The sequence below is a fragment of the Ursus maritimus genome, unplaced genomic scaffold, assembly GCF_017311325.1.
Source record: "Ursus maritimus isolate PB19 unplaced genomic scaffold, ASM1731132v1 scaffold_5, whole genome shotgun sequence".
Taxonomy (NCBI): Eukaryota; Metazoa; Chordata; class Mammalia; order Carnivora; family Ursidae; genus Ursus; species Ursus maritimus.
In genome coordinates this window covers 79,477,512-79,500,037 of record NW_024426663.1, presented here as the reverse complement: position 1 = coordinate 79,500,037, position 22,526 = coordinate 79,477,512, and the positions used below count along the sequence as shown (strand labels likewise).

Below are 22,526 nucleotides of genomic sequence, written 5' to 3'. Positions count from 1 at the left end.
AAGCCTAACCAAAGTGGCAAAAATCTGTACTTTGAAAACTGTAGAATACTTATGAAAGAAATTGAAGAAGAAATAAAGAATTGGAAAAACATCCCATGTTCATGAATTGGAAGAACAAACATTGTTAAAATGAATGAAGCATGAGAGACTATGGACTCTGAAAAACAAACTGAGGGCTTCAGAGGGGAGGGGGGTGGGGGAATGGGATAGGCTGGTGATGGGTAGTAAGGAGGGCATGTATTGCATGGTGCACTGGGTTTTGTACGCAACTAATGAATCATGGAACTTTACATCAAAAACCAGGGATGTACTGTATGGTGAATAACATAATATAATAAAAATATTATTATGAAAAAAAATGTCAGTACTACCCAAGGCAAACTACACATTTAATGCAACCCCTATCAAAATACCACCAGAATTTTTCTTTCATTATTATAGCATCCTCCCCATTACAGGTGCAAGTATTTGACTCATATTTCACATTTGGTTAATTTAGCTTTCTCTCAATTATCCTATTGTAATTTTTGTCCTTTTTTACTTTCAACATTTGAGTGTCCTCTTGCGTTAGTTTTTTCTATTATAAGAAGAATGTAGTTGAATTGTTTTACTTCCATCTCTCTTTACTTTAAATCTCTGTTCTCTGGCTCCAACTATGAGTTTTCTCTTTCCCACGGAGCATTGAAGCACAGGGGTCTGTGATTTATGACTCACACATGTACTGGGAGAAGCTGCACTTTCACCATTAAGCTTCTCATGTTTTTCTCATCAGATTCAAATTATATTTGATTGAGCACATTTCTTTGTTCGAAAATATTTATAATTATTGGGGCACCCACATAGCTCAGTTGGTTAAGCATCTGCCTTTGGCTCAGCTCATGATCTCAGGGTCCTAGGATCAAGCCCTGAGTAAGTCTCTGTGCTCAGCAGGGAGTCTACTTCTCTCTCTCCCACTGCCCCCATAACTCATGCTCTTTCTCTCTCTCTCTCTCTCAAATAAATAAAATCTTAAAATTTTTTTTTACTCTTTCTAATAGTTTATTTAAAATTTTTTTATTAAATTCAATTAGCCAAGGTATAATAGATCATTGGTTTATATTTACAATTATTTTATTGAGATTTTATCTGTCTACAAGAAAATATTTTTGGTTTTCTAATATGTCATACTGTGATACACGGGAATTGTTAAATATTTTAATAGAAGTCCGAACTACACAGATAAAAATTTCTGCTATTGATACAAAAAATATGCCTATAAAAATGAAGTGGAAATTGAAGAAATACTTCCAGTGATGCAAATAAATCCAATGTGAAACCATGTGGATTTCATAAAGTATTTGGAATGTATAATATCTTTGTGTTTTGAGGAATGTTGATCAGTATTCACTGTGTGAAGGGAACATAGTTATATTTACACTTACATCACTCTCCATAATTAAATCAGATATAATCAAGAGCATATAGTAATCTCAAGTATTTTTTGGGATTAAAGTATATAACAGTACAGACATAAAATATTTTGACTCTTCAAGACAGTGTAGCATAATCAGCAAGTGTAGTTACTGTAATTTATCTGCTATATCCTTCACATTAGAGAAGATCTCTAAAAAAATAAGGGTATCCAAATAATCACAAGCATAAATGTTTGCCAATTATTTTAAGAAAGGTCGAAGATGCCTCCATCCATGTATAACAGTCTAGAAGTTTTTTGTTAAGATCTATTTATTTACTTTAGGATGGGTTGTGCCCAGGGGGAGGGGCAGAGAGAGAGAGAGAGAGAATCTCAAGCAAACTCCCCACTTAGCTCAGAATTTGATGTGGGGTTCGATCCCATGATCCTAGCCAAAATCAAGAGTCAGGCATTCAATCTACTGAGCCACCCAGGCACTGCTCAAACAAGTTTTATTCCATGAATCTGGTCATTTATTTTGTATGTTCATGAAGCTGGAGGGTTTGATGAAATAGCCAAAGTAATATTTATTAATGCCTTTTCAGAATTTTACCTCAATAAAATTCTGGTGTGGGAAATTCTAATACATGCCCTTTGTGTGAGAGAAATGTGTGAGGTGTTCAAACTTCTGAGGGAAATAGCTTATAGAGAGGACCTTCTCATCTTTGCAAAAGCACAGTTTAGGAAGAATCATTTGTTATTTTTCTTCAGTACAAGAGGACAGATTGCTGGATAGATGAAGAGGGAAAAGTCGTGATGTTCTCCAGCCCTTGTGTACATTATGTTTATAACTTCTGTAAATGGAAAGGCAGCTACTGGCTGAGTAAAAAACAAAAAAGAAAAAACCAAACAAACAAAGCAGCTCACAAATGCCAGGGTCCTGTGGGTGGCCTTAGTTTCAGGAAAGGGTTTTGGGCACAGGCTGGTCTTGTGGAATGTTACCATGGACACACTGGTCCAGATCATGAGGAACACACACAGGAAATCCCATAAACCCATGCCCCCTACAAAACCAGCCTCCTGAAGTTTATCAGGTTCTCTCCTGCTACAGCATGTCAGATAACACATTTGTGCAACTTCATTGGTGTTGAAGGGGGCCAGAGCACTTGTGATGACATGGATGTAGATCTGATGTTAGTGATCTAGAAAGAAAAGAGAAATGGGAAAATGTATGTGAAGACTTTGGGATTGAGCCATGCCTATCGATGTTGTTGGAAGTGATAATTATGGTCTGAAAAACTCTGAGAAAAGATGTGGTACAGAGGGAAAGTCCCCAGGTGACTCTGTACATGTAAACCATTGCCTTACAATCAATGTCCTCTAGAAAATTTCTTACTCCAAAGGCATTTAATACTATTGGAATCCCACTGAAAAGAATCGTTATTAGCTAAAGTGAAATGGGTGGATATCAAATCTATAGGCCTCTTTGCATGGGGCTGGAATAAGAAGGTGTTGATGAGTAAGACAAGGAGCAACATGTTCCCAATAAAAAGGTGCCAATTGGAGAATGAAGAACACTCCAAGATAGTCTCATTTAAAACTATTATATTCATTGACCTCTTATCCTATGGATACACTTCTGCAGAGCTGAAAAGGGAACCAAAATGATCTGTAAGCTTGATGGAAATAGGAGAACCCTAAGAAGACTCCATGAGGTATGATCACCATCAGCACTAAGTTGTGCAGATGCTCTACCAATATTCAGGAAATGAAGAATTAGTTCTAGAGTAAATATCAAAAATTGTTAAAGTCACTTCAGAGGAACATTAATGTCAAGACAAACATGCCTTATTTATAAGAATTCTTGAGATGTCTTTGGTACAAAAAGGTAGTTTTATTAAAACACAGGGACAGGACCTGTGGGCAGAAAGAACTGCCCTGGTGTCTTGAGGAGTGGCCCATTATATACTTTGAATTTGGGAAGGGGTTAGGAACAGTGTAGGCCTCCAAGGTATTTTGGAAAGTTTTTTTGGAAACGACCTTGAGGGGGCACCTATTGTTAGGAAAAGGTCATTTATTACTGATTAGTTAAACTCATGAGTCCTTTCAGGTATATATCGATAGGTCATATGGATTGGGGATGAGTACCAACGTGTACCTTGGGGGGTACAGATAAAGGAAGTTTCAAAAGGAATTTTTATATGCTGAAGTAGACTAGCAGGATCCTGCGGGTTGAGCTAAGATTTTCTTTTGCTCTTAGCAAAGTATTAACATGAAGGCAGCTTAGCTCCTAGAGGAATGTCACTTGGCCTGTTTCAAGGACTTGACAATGGGTTGTAGGCAGTAAGGAAATTTAATTTCTTTTTTTGCCTTTGTTTTCCACATCAGTATGATATGGTATTGGAATATAGGTGAGGTTCGGTGGGGTGGAGTCTGGAGCCAATGACCAAGAAAGAATTCTGGAGATGTCTTTGGCACAAAATCATGGTTTATTAAAGCATGGGGACAGAACCTGTGGGCAGAAACAGCTGTTGCCCTGAGTTGTGATGGGTGGCTTATTATATATTATGGGGTTGGTGGAGGTAAGGAAAAAGGGAGGTTGAGAAAGGACTTTCATATATGTTAATGAAGACTCACAGGATAAGAGAGGGCTTGCCATTGCCAAGTTAAAGTTGCTTTTCCCACCAGCAAGGCATTAAGAAGAAAGTAGTTTGGAACTTCCTGGAGGAACATTATACTCTGTTTGCTTCAAGTATCTGTCAATGGGCTGCAAGTCAAAAGGATGTAGATTGCATCTACATTTCCTTCTGGGAGCTAGGTTATTGATAGAAATGTTTTGTTCTTGTAGATTGATAAGACATTTGTAAAATGAGGGAGACTCTTGTCTTGCAGGACTATGATCTCTATTTGTTTTTCCTTTTCTTAGCTTTCGGTCAGCCAGGAGTGCATGAGGAATGCCACATATATCCCAAGGATGGGGGGCATTGTGGGGTGTCAGATTCTTCTTTGTCCTCAGCTCCCTTCTGTTTCCTCATCAGTGGTATCTTTTTCTGATTTTAATTTTCATTTCCCTGTTGATAATATTTCTATATACTTTTTGGCATATTGGCCATGTGGATATTTTCCTTCTTTGCATTATTATGCAGTTCCTATACAAATATTTTTCCCATTTATTTATTGAGTTATTTGCATTTTTATTTTATATGAGTTCTTTGTATAGCATGGATGTAAGTTCTTTGACAGACAGATGTCCTATGAATATTCTCCACACATTCAATGTATTCTGTTTTTATTTTCTTAACAAACCCTTTTGTGAACACATTCTTCAATATTCTTTTTTTTTTTTTTTGAAAGACAGAGAGAATGAGCAGGGGGAGGGTAGAGGAAGAAAGACAAGCAGACTCCCTGCTGAGCAGGAAGTCCAACTAATCTTCCTGCAATTTCTTATGTTCCATAAATGAGTGAAACCATAATTGTCTTTCTCTGCTTGACTTACTTCACTTAGCATAATCTCCTCCAGTCCCATCCATGTTGCTGCAAATGTGTAATCGTTCTTTCTGATGGCTGAGTAATATTCCATTGTATATATGGACCACATCTTCTTAATCCAGTTATCTGTTGAAGGGCATCTCAGCTCCTTCCACGATTTAGCTATTGTGGACAATGCTGCTATGAAAATTGGGGTGCATATGGCCCTTCTTTTCACTACGTCTGTATATTTGGGGTAAATACCCAGTAGTACAGTTGCTGGGTCATAGGGTAGCTCAATTTTTAACTTTTTAAGGGACCTCCACACTGTTTTCCAAAGTGGCTGTACCAACTTGCATTCCCACCAAGAGTATAAGAGGGATCCCCGTTCTCCACATTCTCTCCAACATTCGTTGTTTCCTGCCTTGTCAATTTTTGCCATTCTAACTGGTGTAAGGTGGTATCTCAAGGTGGGTTTAATTTGAATTTCCCTGATGGCTAATGATTTTGAGCATTTTTTCATGTGTCTGTTAGCCATTTGTATGTCTTCATTGGGAAAGTGTCTGTTCATATCTTCTGCCCTTTTTTGATTTGATTATTTGTTTCTTGTGTATTGAGTTTGAGAAGTTCTTTGTAGAACTTGGATACCAGTCTTTATCTGTAGTGTCATTTGCAAATATCTTCTGCCATTCCATGGGCTGCCTCTTATTTTTTTGACTGTTTCCTTGGCTGTGCATAAGCTTTTTATCTTGATGGAGTCCCACAAGTTCATTTTTTCTTTTGTTTCTCTTGCCTTTGGAGATGTGTCATGAAAAAAGTTGCTGTGATGGATGTCAAAGAGGTTACAGCCTATGTTCTCCTCTATGATTTTGATGGATTCCGGTCTCACACCGAGGTCTTTCATCCTTTTGGAGTTTATCTTTTTTGTATGGTGTGAGAGAGTGGTCAAGTTTCATTCTTTTGCATGTAGCTGTCCAATTTTCCCAGCCCCATTTATTGAAGAGATTGTCTTTTTTCCACTGGATGTTTTTTTCCTGCTTAGTCAAAGATTAGTTGCCCAAAGAGCTGTACATGTAAACCACTTCCTTACAACCAATGTTGTCTAGAAAATTTCATACTCCAATTTAATACTTCTGGAATCCCACTGAATAGAATTGTTATTAGCTAAAGTGAAATGGGTGAATATCAAATCTACAGGCTTCTTTTCATGGGATTGGAATTAGAAGGTGTTGATGAGTAACACAAGGAGCAATTTGTTCCCAGCAAAACAGTCATAATTAGAGAATAAAGAACACTCCAGAATAGTATCATTTGAAACTATTATATTCATTGACCTCTTATACTATGGATAGACTTCTGCAGAGCTCAAAGGGAAACCAAAATGATTTGTAAGCTTGTTGGAAATAAGAGAACCCTAAGAAGACTCCTTGAGGTATGATCACCATCAGCAGTAAGTTGTGCAGATGTGCTACCAATATTCAGGAAATGAAGAATTGTTCCAGAGGTAAATGTCGAGAATTGTTAAAGTCACTTCAGAGGAATGTTAAGGTCAAGATAAACAGGCCTTATTTGTTCGAATTGTTGAGATGCCTTTGGTGTCAAAAGGTGGTTTATTAAAGCATGGGGACAGGACCTATGGGTGGAAAGAGCTACTGCCCAGGGTTGTGAGGGTTGGCTACTTATATACCTTGGCATTGGGGGAGGTCAGGAAAAAGTAAGGTTGAGAAAGGACTTTCATACATTAAAGAAGACTCACAGGATACTGGAAACCTTGCCATTGTCAAGTTAATGTTTTTCCCTCTAAGCAAGGTATTAACACAGTCTGCCTGCTTCAAGTACCTGTTAATGGGCTGCAGGTTCTAAGGACATTTAATTGTATCTACATTTCTTTCTGAAAGCTAGGTTATTGATAAAAATGCTTTGTTTTTGTAGATAACTAAGACAGTTGTAAACTGAGGGAGACTAGTGTCTGGCAGGACAGTGATCTCTTAACTATTTGTTTTTCCTTTCCTTAGCTTTGGGGCAGCCAGGAGTGCCTGATGAATGTCACATATATCCCATGTGCAGGGGGGCAGGGGGCGGGGTGTCAGATGCCGCTTTGTCCTCAGCTTGCCTTCTGTTCCCTCGTCAGTAGTATCTTATTTTGATTTTCATTTTCATTTCCCTGTTAGCAATATTTTGATACACTTTTTTGGCATATTGGCCATGTGGATATTTTCATTTTTTGCATTATTATGTAGTTCCTATACAAATATTTCCCCCTTTATTTATTTATTGAGGTATTTGCATTTTTGATTTATATGAGTTCTTTGTATAGCATGGATGATGAGGTTGTGGGATATAGGTGAGGTTCAGTGGGGTGGAGTCCGGAGCCGATGACCAAGAAAGAATTCTTGAGACATCTTTGGTGCAAAATGGTAGTTTATTAAAGCACGGGGACAGGACCCTTGGGCAGAAAGAGCTGCTGCCCCTGGGGTCGGAGTGGTGGCCAGTTATATACTATGGGGTTGGTGGAGGTAAGAAAAAAGGGAGGCTGAGAAAGTACTTTCATATGTTAAAGAAGACTCACAGGATCCCAGAGGACTTGCAATTCTTAAGTTAACATTGTTCACTGCTCTAGCAAGGCATTAACAAAAAGATAGTTGGGAACTTCCTGGAGGAACATTACACTCTGCCTGCTTCCAGTATCTGTCTATGGGCTGCAGGTTACAAAGACATTCAATTATATTTACATTTCCTTCCTGAAGTTAGGTCATTGATAGAAATGCTGTTCTTTTGTACTGCTAAGACATTTGTAAACTGAGGGAGACTCAAGTCTTGCAGGATTGTGGTCTCTATTGGTTAACTATTTCTTTGTGCTTTGGGCAGCCAGGAGTGCCTGAGGAATGTGACATACATCCCATGGGGGGGAGGGCATTGTGCTGTGTCAGTTTCTGCTTTTTCCACAGCTTGCATTTTGTTCCCTCCTGAATGGCTACAAGTCCTTTGATATGTCCTATGAATATTTTCTGCACATTCAAAGTATTTTCTATTTTCTTAATAAAGCCTTTTGATGAATACAATTCTTCCATTTCCTTTTTTTTTTTTAATTTTATTTATTCCTTTGAAAGACAGAGAACACGAGCAGGGGGAGGGGTAGAGGATGAAAGACAACCAGTAGCCCTGCTGAGCAGGAAGCCCAACTGGGGGCTCAAACCCAAGACCCTGAGATCATGACATGAGCCAAAGTTAGAGTCTTCACCAGCTGAGCCACCCAGGCACCCCTTCAATTTTCATGAAGTTAATTTTTCAATATTTTCTTTATAAGTAATGTTTTTGTGTCCTGCATGAGAAGACTTTGTTTTAAGATTTTTTAATTTATTTGACACAGAGAGAGACAGCCAGCAAGAGAGGGGACACAAGCAGGGGGAGTGGGAGAGTAAAAAGCAGGCTCCTAGGGGAGGAGCCTTATGCCAGACTTGATTCCAGAATGCCAGGATCATGTCCTGAGCCGAAGGCAGATGCTTAACTACTGAACCACCCAGGCAGTCCCTGCATAAGATGTCTTTGCCCACTTAAGGTCACAAGATATTTCCCTATGTTTTATGGTAGAAGTTTTATATTTTGGGGGTGCCTGGGTGGCTTAGTTAGTTAAGTGTCCAACTCTTGGTTTAACCTCTAGTCAGGAACTCAGGGTCATAAGATCAAGCCCCATGACAGGCTCTGTGCTCAGCACAGAGTCTACTGAAGATTCTCTCCCTCTCCCCCATCCTCTGCTCCTCCCCATGCCTCAAACAAATAAATGAATAAAATCTTTAGAAGTTTTATATTTTTAGTTAGTATATTTAGTTCTATGGCCAATATCTTTTGAAATATAAACCCCAATGTTTATTCTTATATTCAATAGATTTAAAAAATCTATCCAATTTTTAAAGAAGTTGCTAAGCACTTCCAATTTCTGAATGTATATTACCACAAGCTAGTAGCAATATGCAGATGAGCATTACTTCAAGGACCACACTTGGAATACAACTTCTCTGTGTGGGCCAGATCTGCCAATGACTTTAAACATGTATGGATGGACTTTGGTAAGGGAAGGGCCTTGGAAGTTCTTAGAAGTCTATGCTGGGGTGAGAGTTATGGTCTAAGCTGGCAGCTCCCTCCCTAATGCATTCATTTATACACATGTCCCTGATTGGTCCAAGCCTTGGGAAGTCTTCTCTGATGGAAATCCTTATCAAAAAGCCCTGTGAAAAAATTAACTCTTTTGAAAGTGATAGAGGTACTAAAAAATATATAGGATGACCATCTTGAAGGGCATCTTGGCTCCTTCCAGAGTTTAGCTATTGTGGACAATGCTGCTATGAACATTGGGGTGCATATGGCCCTTCTGTTCACTATGTCTGTATCTTTGGGGTAAATACACAGTAGTGCAATTGCTGACTCAAAGGATGCCCTTGAATAGATGAATGGATAAAGAAGACATGGTCCGTATATACAATGGAATATTACTCACCCATCAAAAAGAACGATTACCCAACATTTGCAGCAGCATGGATGGGTCTCAAGGAGATTATGCTACGTGAAATAAGCCAAGCAGAAAAAGACAATTATCATATGGTTTCACTCATTTGTGGAACATAAGGAATAACAGGGAGATCGTAGGAGAAAGAAGGGAAGAATGAACGGGGGTAAACAGAAGAAGGAATGAGCCACAAAAAACTATGGACTCTGGGAAACAAACTGAGGGTTTCAGAGGGGAGAGCAGTGGGGGATTGGTCTAGGCTGGTGATGGGTATTAAGGAGGGCATGTATTGCATGGAGCACTGGGTGTTATGCGCAAACAATGAATCATAGAACACTACATCAAAAACTGATGACTTACTGTAAGGATGAATAACATAACATAATAAAAAAAATTTTTAAATGACTATCATCAACATAAATAAATAAATAAATGAATAAATGAATAAATAAATAAATAAATAAACCTGAGTAGTTATCAGTCTACAAGTGTCCAGTAACGTAAACTTGTCAAAAAAATACACTTTCCTCTTGATATTCCTTCCTTTCTTGTATTAATTTATTTCAATTATCCTTGACCCAAATACCCTTTATGAGTTGATATCCCAAGCTGAGAAAATAACAACAGTCATCCACTCACAGTGGTTTGGGCTTTAAGAGTACCAGCTGGTTTGGACTTCAGATAGAACTTGCATATATAAGATATACCATGCTAGGTGATAGGTCCTCCTGTGAGTCCATTGACACAATAGTTCTGTGAGGTTTTTATTTTTATCAGTGCCTCAGAAAAGCTAATTGACTTGCCTGTGGTCTGTGATTCCCAGCTAGGTATTAGATCTGTGGTCAACATTGAATCAATTTTTGTTTATATTGAAAAGTTAGAGTCAAGGAACATCTTTGTCTCATGCGAATGTAGTTGTGTTAGCACGAAAACACTTTTTAATTTTTATTGCTACATTACTTATAATGGCCAAGATATGGAAAAAACACAAGCATCCATTGATAGATAAATGCGTATAACTGTTACACACACACACACACACACACATGCACACACACAATGAATTATTAATCATAAAAAGAAATGAGATTTTTGCTATTTGCAACAATGTGGACAGACCTGGAAGATATTATACCAAATGAAACAAATCAGAAGTGAAAAACAAATATCATATGATTTCATTTATATGTGAAACCTAAAATACAAAAACAAATGAACAAATAAACTGAAGCAGAAACTGTTCTACAAATACAGAAAATGAATTGGTGGTTGCTAGAGGACAAGGGAGTGAAAGGATGGGTGAAAGGGAATGGGGACATAGAGACTTCCAGTTACAGAATGAATAAGTCAAGGGATAAAAGGTACAGCATAAGGAATACAGTCTATGAATGGTGACAGATGGTAACTACATTATGGTGAGCACAGCATAACATAGACTTGTTCAATGACGATTTGTACACCTCATTAATGTAACCTTATGTATCAACTATACTACAATGGGAATAATAATAATAATTAATAATAATAATAAATTATCCCAAATTTGGTTCTTTGAAAATATCACCAAAATTGAGACTACACTGACTATCTCACAAAAACAAGACTCAAATTACTAAAATAAGAAATGAAAGTGGGGACATTACTGCCAAACTTACTGACATCAAAATGATAAAACGATACTATGAAAATTGCATACCAATAAAGTGGAAAATCTACATGAAATAGATCAATTCCTAGAAACACAAACTACCAAAGCTAACTTCAAAAGAAATAGGAACTCTAAATAGACTGAGAGTAAGTAAAGAGACTGAAACAGTAATCTAAACACAGGAAACACCTCTAAATAATACAAAGTAAGGGCCAGGTGCCTTTTCAGTGATGTGATGGAGAAATTCCACTAAACACTTCATAAGATTAACACTGATCTTTTCTCAAAGTCCTACAAATGTATCAAAAGCAGACTAAAACATCCCAAGAAAAATGTAGACCAGTATTTCTTATGAATATAGATGAAAAGTACTCCACAAAATATTAGTACATTGAGTGTAGCATCATCCTTTTTGAAGTTCTTATTTAAATTCCAGTTAGTTCACACACAGTGTGGCATCAGTTTCAGGTGTACAAAATAGTGATTCAGAACTTCCGTACAGCACCCAGTACTCATCACAACTACACTCCTTAATACCCATCATATATTACCAGTACATGCCCCCTCCCATTTCCCCTGGTAACCATAAGTTTGTTCCCTATACACTATATAGACTCTTATCTGTTTCTTGGTTTGTCTCTCTTTTTCTTCTCTTGCTCATTTGCATTGTTTCTTAAATTCTATCTAAGAGTGAAATCATATGGTACTTGTCTTTCTCCAACTGACTTATTTTCTTACCATAAAACCCTCTAGTTCCATCCATGTCATAGCAAATGGCAAGATTTCATTCTTTTTTATGGCTGAGTAATATCCCTTTGTATAAATATACCACTTCTTCTTTATCCATCCATCATTTGATGGATACTTGGGCTGTTTCCATATCTTGCTTACTGTAGACAATGGTGGTATAAACATTAGAGTGTATGTATCTCTTTGAATGAGTATTGTTGTAGCCTTTGTGTAAATGCCTTATACTGCAATTGCTGGATCTGAGGGTAGTTCTATTTTTAATTTTTTGAGAAACCTCCATACTGTTTTCCAGAGTGGCACAACACTTTCTTTTCCCACCAACAGTGCAAGAGTGTTCCCATTTCTCCACATCCTGGCCAGGACCTGTGGTTTCTTATGTGGTTGATTTTAGCCATTCTGACAGGTGCGAGGTTTTATCTTTTTGTAGTTTTCATTTGCATTTCCCTGATGATGAGTGATGTTGAGCATCATTTCGTGTGTGTGTTGGCCATCTCTATTTTGGAAAGAAGTCATAGTCATGTCTTAGGCCCATTTTTAATTGGATTATTTAGTTTTGGGGTCTTGAATTGTATAAGTTCTTGACATTTTTTGAATACTAACCCTTTGTCAGATATGTCATTAGCAGATATCTTCTCCCATTCCATAGACTGCCTTTTAGCTTTGTTGATTGTTTCCTTTGCTGTGCAGAAGCTTTCTATTTTGATGAAGTCCCAGCAGTTTATTTTTGCTTTTGTATTCCTTGCCTCAAGAGACATATCTAGAAAAAGAGATCCAATATCTCCACATTCTCTCCAACATGTGTTATTATGCTTAAATAGTGATTATCCTTAAATAATAGACAGTGGATCCCTTCTGCAATGTTAGTGGGAATGTATAAGCCTACAACCACTATGGAAAACAGTATGTGGGCTCCTAAAAGATTTTGAAAGTAGAATTAGCATATGATCCAGCAATCTCAGTCTGGGTATATATCTCTAATAATTAAAAGCAGGGTCTCAAAGACATATCTTCTCATCCATGTGCAGAACAGCAATATTTACAATAGCCAAAAGGTGGAAAGAACCCAAATGTCCATCAATGGATGAATGGCTAAACAAAATGTGGTATGTGCAATTAATGGAGTATTACTCAGCCTTCAACTGACTATTGACTGATGAATGGATAAAGCTTTGGTACAGATACACAGTGGAATATTTCTCAGTGAACAAAAAGAATGAAATATTGACATTTGCAATGACATGGATGGAACTAAAGTGTAGTATGCTATGCAAATTAAGTCAGAGAAAGAAAAATAGCATATGATTTCACTCATATGTGGAACTGAAGAAACAAAACAGATGAACATGGGGTAAGGGATGGAAAAAGAAAATCAGATAAAAACAGAGAGAGAGGCAAACCATAAGATACTCTTAACAATCGGGAACAAACTAAGGGTTGTGGAGGGGAGATGGGCGGGGTAATGGGTTAAATGGGTGATGGGCATTAAGGAGGGCACTTGTAATGAGCACAAGGTGTTATGTGCAAGTTAGGAATCACTAGATGCTATCCCTGAAAATAATACTACACCATATGTTAACTAACTTGAATTTAAATAAAACCTTGAAGGGTGCCTGGGTGGCTCAGTCATTACAAGCATCTGCCTTTGACTCAGGTCATGATCCCAGAATCCTGGGATCAAGCCCTGCATTGGGCTCCCTGCTCTGCTGTGAGCCTTCTTCTTCCTCTCCTACTCCCCCTCCTTGTGTTCCCTCTCTTGCTGGCTATCTCTCTCTCTTTCTGTCAAATAACTAAATAAAATCCTTTAAAAAATTAATAAAAATAACAAACAAACAAATAAATAAAACCTTGAAAGGGGGAAAAAAGGACATTTAGTGAAACTGTTTGTTCTCATTAATTAGGAAGTCATCAATAGATTTTTCAATGCTGTAGTATTTATCGTCATGAATCCAAAATAATGTTCTGTTAGTGTGTAAAATATGTAATCTCTCTGAAAACATAGAAGGCTAATAAACCCAGGCTGAACAAACACACACGAAAAAAGTAAATAAATAAATAGTGATTTTCCTAGTTGGCATAAGGTGATAACTCATGGTTTTGATTTGCATTTCCCTGATGAATAGTGATGTTGAGCAATTTTCACATGCTATTGGTCATTTGTGTTGGGTTATTTGGTTTTCTGTGTTTGTTATAGAATTATAGAAGTTCTTTATGTAATGTGGATATTAATCTCTCATCAGATATATGATTTCTAATTTTTTCTCCCATACAATAGGTTCCCTTTTTACTCTGTTTTCTTTGATATACAGGTTATAAGTTTGACATGTTTTCAATTTTCTCTTTTGCTTTTGTTGCCTGTGCTTTTGAATTCATACCAAAGAAATCATTACCAAGTCCAATGTTATAAAGGTTTTCTCCTATATTTTATTCTAGTATTTTAGTCATATCTTTAGGTCTTTGTCCATTTTTAGTTAATTTTTGTACATGTTGTAAGGGGAAGGTAAAGGTCCAACTCCTAGTCTGGCATATAGATACCCAGTTTTCCCAGCAACATTTTTTTTTTAAGATTTTATTCATTCATTCGACAGAGAGACAGCCAGTGAGAGAGGGAACACAAGCAGGGGGAGTGGGAGAGGAAGAAGCAGGCTCATAGCAGAAGAGCCTGATGTGGGGCTCGATCCCATAACGCCAGGATCACGCCCTGAGCCGAAGGCAGACGCTTAACCGCTGTGCCACTCAGGCGCCCCTCCCAGCAACATTTTTGGAAAAGACTCCTTTCCTTGCTGTGTGGTCTTGGTGCTCTTACCAATATCATTTGACCAAATACATGAGGATTTATTTCAAAGTTCATTATTCTTTTCCATTGCTCTACATGTGTCATTATTCCAGTACCCCATTGTTTTGATTACTGCAGTATGCTTTGAAATTAGGAAGTATGAGGTCTATAATTTTGTCCCTCTTTTTTAAGATTATATTGCCGCCTCAGGGTGCCTCATATTCTATATGAATTTTAGGGATAGATCTCTGTTTCAAAAAAAATGCCATTGGGATTGGGATAGGAATTCCATTGATTCTGTAAATGACTTGGAGTAATATGGACATTTTAACAATATTAAGTCTTCTAATATCTAAACATGGGATGTGTTTCTACTAATTTGTGTCTCCTTTGATGTCAGCAATGTTTAGTAGTTTTCAGTGTGTGATTCTTGTACCTTCTTGGTTTATTCCAAAGAAATTTATTCTTTCTGATGTTCTGGACAATGAGAGAATTGTCACTGATTCTCTTTCAAATTTTAAATTGTTAATATGTAGAAATGCTAACTGATTTTTATGTGTTGATTTTCCACACTGTAATTTGCTTGAATTCACTTATTAGATTTTAGAGATTTTTTCATGGAATATATTGGATTTTCTACCTCTTCCCTTCCTATTTGGAGGTCTTTTATTTCTTTTTCTTGGGTAATTGCTCTGGCTTGAACTTCCAATTCTATATGGAATAGAATGAACAGGAGTAAGTATTCTTGTTTTTCAAAAAAGATTTTATTTATTTATTTGAGAGAGAGAACAGGAGTTGGAAGATGGGCTGAGGTAGAGTGAGAAGCAGACTCCCCACTGAGTGGGGCTCCTAATGTAGGGCTCAATCCCAGGACCTTGAGATCATGACCTGACGTTATGTGAGAAGCTTAACCAACTGAGCCACCCAGGTGCCATAGTATTCTTTTTTGTTACTGTTGTTTATTTATTTAATTAATCTCTACACCCCAAATCGGGCTGAAACCCATGACCCCAATATCAAGAGTCACATGTTCTTCCAACTGAGCCAGCCAGGCATCCCAGAAGTCTTCTTGCTGATCTTCTTGCTGAAAATTTTTTTGTTTTTTCCCTTTTTATATGATGATAGATGTGGGATTTCCTTTATTTTACTTATTTATTTATAATTTATTTTGATTGAGTTATAATTGAAACATAATCTTACGTAAGTTGAAGATATGCCCCATGTTGACTTGATATATTTATACATTGCAATACTGCCATAGCATTAGCTAACAACGCTATTTTGTTTGGCCTTTATGTTCAGGTAGTTTCCTACTAAAGGTACTTTATTGAGTTTTGTTTTATTTTTCATGAAAGGGGGATGCATTTTGAAAAATACCTTTTCTAAGTCAGTTGCTGTGACAATGTGGTTTTTGTCCTTCATTCTATAGGCCTGATATATTACATCAACTAATTTTCGTATGTTGGACCATCCTTGTTTGGACACACCACATCTTGTCCTCCTCCACTTAGAAAGTATACCCTCCTCAGGGCGCCTGAGTGGCATCTGCCTTTGGCTCAGGTCATGATCCCAGGGTCCTGGGATCGAGTCCCACATTGGACTCCCAGCTCTGCAGACAGCCTGCTTCTCCCTCTCCCTCTGCTTCTTCCCATGCTTGTGTATGCATTCTCCTTCTCTCTCTCTCTGTCAAATAAATAAATGAAGTGTTATAAAAAAAAGTCTATTAAAAAAAAAACCAGAATGAAAGAAAGCACACCCCATTTCTCCCCTAACTGGGATCTAGAGAGAAAGTATGCCCTACATACAGGCTGTGCAGTCTGGATGATGTCTCCACCTCGCAAAGGTGGGAGAAGCAGAAGGACATGATCTTGGTTCAAATACCACAGACTCTCAATTGTTTCCCTAATATCCATACGTTTTCTTGAACAGATATTTCTCCAGATGGTCTGCCTTAGGGCCCTTTCCAGAGCTTTGATATCTCTGTGGGGTTTTTTTAAGAATTAATTTTCACTACTTTCACTGGGAATTGGGAAACAGAGCTCCGTATTCAGTCATGCTAGAAGTCAATCCTCCTTGTCAATATTTTATAATCTGCATTAAACACATTAATTGAGTATTTAAATTTCTGTGACATATTTTTACTAATACAACATTAATTGGAATCTTCCTTATCATTTCCATACTATTTTTTTATTTTTTGTTTCAGAGATAGAGTTTAGTGATTCATCAATTGCATTAACACCCAGTGTATACATTATGTTTCCTCCTTAAAGCCCATCACCCAGCTACCCCATCCCCCCACCCACTTCTTCTCCAGCAACCCTGATTGTTTCTTACAATTAAGAGTCTGTTATGGTTTGTCACCCTCTCTGTTTTCGACTTATTTAATTTACCCCTCCCTTCCCTTATGAGGATCTGATTTGTTTCTTAAATTCTACGTATGACTGAAATCATAAGATAATTGTCTTTCTCTGATTGACTTATTTCACTTAGCATCATACCCTCTAGTTCCATCCATATCATTGCAAATGGTAAAATTTCGGTTTTTTGATGGCTGAGTAATATTTCATTGTATGTATTCACCACTTTGTCTTCATCCAGTCATCTGTGAATAAACATCTGGGCTTTTTCCATATTTTGGCTATTGTGGACATTGTTGCTATAATCATTGCGGAGCAGGTGGCCCTTTGGATCACTGTGTTTGTATCCTTTGGTTAAATAATTACTACGGCAATTGAAGGGTTGTAGGGTAGCTTTATTTTTAACTTATGGAGGAACCTCCATACTGTTTTCCAGAAAGACTGTACCATCTTGCTTTCCCATCAACAGCACAAGAGGGTGCCCCCTTTTCTGCAACCTTACAAATATCTGTTGTTTCCTAAGTTGTTCATTTTAGCCATTCTTACTACTACTTTTAGTTTTTGGATACTAGCCCTTTATATGATGATATGTTTGCAAATATTTTTCTCCTCTGTAGGTTGTCTTTTTGTTTCGTTGACTATTTCTCCTGCTGACTCATAGAATGAGTTTGGAGTTTTCCTTCCATTTCTATTTTTTGATACAGTTTCAGAAGAATAGATATTAATTCCTAAATGCTTGGTAGAATTATGCCAAGAGTCCGCCTGTTCCTGGACTCTTGTGTATTGGGAGATTTTTGATTACTACTCCAATTGTTGCTAGTTGTGGGTCAGTTCAAGTTTTCTATTTCTTCATATTTCAGTTTTGGTAGTTTATATGTTTCTAAGAATGCATCCATTTCTTCCAGATTCTTTAATTTGCTGCCATACGGTTGCTCATAATATGTTGTTATAATTCTTTGTATTTTTTCAGTGTTCATTGTGATCTCTCCTCTTTCATTTATGATTTTATTTATTTTGGTCCTTTCTCTTTTCTTTTGGATAAGTCTGGCTAGGGGTATATTGATCTTATTAATTCTTTCAAAGTAGCAGCTCCTAGTTTCATTGATTGGCCTACTGTTCTTTCATATTCTATTTCATTGATTTCTGCCTTAATCTTTATTTATCTTCTCCTGCTGCATTTAGCCTTTATTTGCTGTTCTTTCTCTTGCTCTTTAAGGTGTAATAATAGGTTGTATATTTGAGACTTTTCTTGTTTCTTGAAAAAGGCCTATTGGGCTATATACTTCTCCCTTATGACTGCCTTTGCTGCATTCCAAAGATTTTGAACAATTGGTTTTCCATTTTCATTTGCTTCCCTGATTTTTTAATATGTAATTTGCTGGTTGATGCATTTATTCCTTAGTAAGATCTCTTTAATCTGCATGTATTTGTGTTCCTTCCAAATTTTCGCTTTTGGTTGAGTTCAAGTTTAAAAGCATTGTGATTCGAAAATATCCAGACATAATCTCAATCTTTTGGTACCAGGTGAGACCTGATTTGTGACCCAATATGTGATGTATTCTGGAGAAGGTTCCATGTGCATTTGAGAAGAATGTGTATTCTGTTGCCTTAGGATGAAATGCTCTGAATAGATCTGTGAAGACCATCTGGTCCAGTATATCATTCAAAGCCCTTGTTTTCTTGTTGATCTTCTGCATAATCTGTATGTTGCTAAGTGTGGTGTTAAAGTCCCCTACTTTTTGTATTATTATCAATGTGTTTCTTCAGTTTTTTTTATTAATTGGTTTATATAATTGCTTGCAGCCATTATAAGGGCATATTGTTAGATTTTTTTTTTTTTTGGATAGACCCTTTAATTATGATATAGTGTCCTTCTTCATCTCTTATTGCAGTCTTTGTTTTAAAATCTAATTTGTCTGATAAAAAGATTTCTACCCCAGCTTTCTTTTCATGCCCATTAGCATGTTAAATGGTTTTCCACACCCTCACTTTCAATCTGGAGGCGTCTTTAGGTCTAAAATGAGTCTCTTGTAGACAGCATATGAATGGATCTTCTTTTTTTATCCAGTCCATTACCATGAGTCTCTGGATTGGAGCATTTAGCCCATTTACAGTCAGAGTAATTATTGAAAGATATGAATTTCATACCGTTATTTTATCTGTAAGGTTGCTGTTTCTGTAGATTGTCTCTGTTTCCTTCTGGTCTTTGTTACCTTTGGTCTTTCTCTTTGCTCAAAAGATACCCCTTAATATTTTTGCAGGGCTGCTTTAATGATCAGAGATTCCTTTAGTTTCTGGTTGTCCTGGAAGCTCTTTATCTTTCCTTCCATTCTGAATAAAAGCCTTGCTGAATAAAGTATTCTTGGCTGCATGTTTTTCTCATTTAGTAGTATGAATATATTATGTCAGTCCATTGATCTGCCTGGTCTCTTTAGACAGATCTGCTTTTAGCCTTATATTTCTACATTGTTGTTTAAGGACCTCTTCTTCTGAGCTGCTTTCAGGATTTTCTCTTTATCTCTGAAATTTGTAACCTTCACTGTTATATGTTGGGGTGTTGACCTATTGGTATTGATTTTGAGGCGGGTTATCTGTGCCTCCTGGATTTGATTGCCTGTTACCTTCCCAGATTAAGGAATTTTTCTGCTATAGTTTGTTAAAATAAACCATCTCCCCCTTTCTGTCTTTCCTCTCTCTGACCCCAATGATTCTGATATTGTTTTGCTTCATGGTATCACTGATCTCTTGAATCCTCCCTTCATCATCCAGTAGTTGTTTATCTCTCTTATTCTCAGCTTCCTTATTCTCCATTCTTTTGTCTCCTATATCACTGACTCTCTCTTTGTCTTGTTTATCCTAGCAGTTAGAGCCTCCATCTTTGATTGCATCTCAGTAGTAGCCTTTTGATTTCTACCTGATTAGATTTTAGTTCTTTTATTTCTCCAGAAAGGGATTCTCCATTGCCTTCTATGCTTTTCTCAAGCTAGCTACTATCTGTATAATAGTTGTTTAGAATTCTAGTTCCTACATCTTACTTATATTTGCATTGATTAAGTCCCTGGTACTGAGTATTACCTCTTATTCTCTCTTTTGGGATGAGTTCTTCTGTCTTCTCATTATGTCCAGAAATTAATAGACGAATGAGAAAGAAAATACAAAAATAGCACAACACCACCAGAGAAAGATGCACGAAACAAATCAGAAGGGATAGAAACCAAAAAGAGAGAGAGGGAATAAAATCTAACAAGCAGTTGCATAGAATTTACAATAAGCTATATCCTGGATGTATTTTGGTCTGTTTGTTAGAAGAAACTAGATCTCTAAATAGGAAAGAAAGAAAAACTTATATACACTCAAAAATAAAATTGAATACAATGAAAGGAAACCTCAAATGAAATATATATATAATGTAAACGTAAAAATGAAAATTAGAAAAGACTTTAAATAGGAGTTGATACAATAAGAAAACAGGTGAAAAGGAAAAAAAATGTAAGACTAAAAGCTTAAAGAATAATAAGAAAAAAACATGGACGCTATATACTGATTTCCCTAAGAGCTGAGGTTTTACAGTTATCTATGACCAGTAAATTGGGTATTAGCAGAAATTCCTGCTTCTCTTCTGGGGAAAGGGCCTGTTGCACTGATTCTCAGGTGCTTTGCTTGGGGAGAATTGTACGACCCTTGCCAGGGGTTGAGCTCAGTGTAAGGGGCTCCAGTTTCCTTTCTGTGGTGATTTTGTTCCGAAAGGCTTTCAGCACTAATTGGGGATTGGAGATGAAAATGATAGCACCCTGACCTCTAGACCCTGAGCTGAAAGTTCTCATACCCCACTCTTCAGTGACCCTTCATAGAAAAGCAGTCACTTTTGTCTCCCTGGTTTCCACTGAACCTCTATGTTCCCCCAGCATGTGACCGAGCATTTTTACCTCAGGCACATGACCCCATTTTGAGTCTCCAAAATTTACGGACTCCTGCAGCTCACACCTTCGCCACTCTTCCTGGGGAAAAGAGGGGGTCTCCCCTTGGTTCTGCCTCTTGATGGGTCTCTGCTTAGAGAGTCATCATTGGATCACACAGCAGTTTCCAGTTTAGGGAAACACTGAGCAGAAAGCCAGCACCTGGACTCACTGTTTCCAGCTAGGTTTCCTTCTCTGATTCTTGGAAACTCTGCCACACTCAAGCATGCCCATTCTTTTTGTGACCTTTAGGATCCTGAGACCATGCTGTCCCACCTGGGGTTCTGCTTGGTTTGCCCTCTGAGTACCTTTCAGGCATACTTCTAAAAGTTCTGATTTTGTGCTCTACTGCTTATAATACTTTCTGGTACCAAACTTACGGAAGCTCATACCCGCCCCCACTATGGTTTATCTACCATTATATAGCTACAAATTCACATCTCCACACCTCCCACCTTGCAAAAAGTAGTCACTTTTCTATTTGTAGAATTGCAGCAATTCTTTCCTCAGATGTCCAGTTGTTTTCATAGGTGTTCAGAATGATTTGATAACTATCTGGCTGAATTCCAGGGACCACATGAAATTAGGGTCCCCTACTCCTCTGCCATCTTAACTGCTCCTCCCAATTCCATTTTCTCCTGCCATGTTCATACTTTGGACTTTTAAATTCTCTTCCCCAGAGGCAATACAGTTATTTTGAACTCTATGAATAACTTGTGTATCACTTGGTACTCCATGTCAGTGTTTTTTCTTTTTCATTCCAACAATGACCTCACCTTTTCTTTCAGGTTATGTTCCCTAGAAGGCTGAGCATGGTAAATAGAATAGCATACAAGACAACTGAGGCTTTGGGCAATATCTGTTCAGAGGGGCTTTACATTTGCTCTTTGCAGATGGCAAAGGCTTGTACTAATCATGCTGTGATGGTTAAACTTTATGTGTCATTTGACCCAGTTGGTTCATCGAACACTAGTCTGGATGTTGCTATAATGGTATTTTATAGATGTACTTAACATCTACAGTAAGTAGATTTTAAATAAGGAAGTTTTTTTCAATATTGAAGGTGGGCCTTATCCAATCAGTTCAAGGCCTTAAATGCAAAAATTGGTTTCTTGGAGAAGCAGAAATTCTACCTCAAGTCTTTAACATAGAAATCTTACTTAGATTCCAGGTACCATATGGAAATTGGACTCAAAATTGGAAAGTCAGACCTTACCTGAATTTCAAGACAGCCGTCCTACCCTATATATTTCAGATATGCGAACTTTCACAGTCACATGAGGTAATTCCTTGAATAAATCTATATGTGTATGTATAGGAGTGTGTCTGCATCTGTGTGTGTTTGTGTGTGTGTGTGTGTGTGTGTGTGTGTATCTTCTTGGTTCTGGCTAGTCCTAAGTGTTTACTTGCTTCAAGTGAGCACACTCTTTACTGGCTGACCTAAGTCCTTTGATCTGTAGCAGACAAATTACCTTGATGACTGATGGTCCACAACTTTCCCAGGCCACAGAGGTCAGCAAGTATGTTTGAAACCACCTAGGCTCTTTGATTAGCCTAGCAATTTTCTTAGCAAAATGCTTTTCTTTTTTTAGGTCACACAAATTATTTTATTAACCTTCCTTGAGCATCTGTAGACCTGTGCACAAGGAACAGGGTATTCCTACATACCAAGAAACA

At 37.4% G+C, this 22,526-nt stretch overlaps 1 pseudogene; it reads right to left on the bottom strand.

Annotated features, from left to right (window-relative positions):
- Positions 1-1,999: 1,999 nt before the first annotated feature.
- LOC103680652 lies at positions 2,000-2,928 on the bottom strand (annotated as a pseudogene).
- Between the last annotated feature and the right edge of the window lie 19,598 nt (positions 2,929-22,526).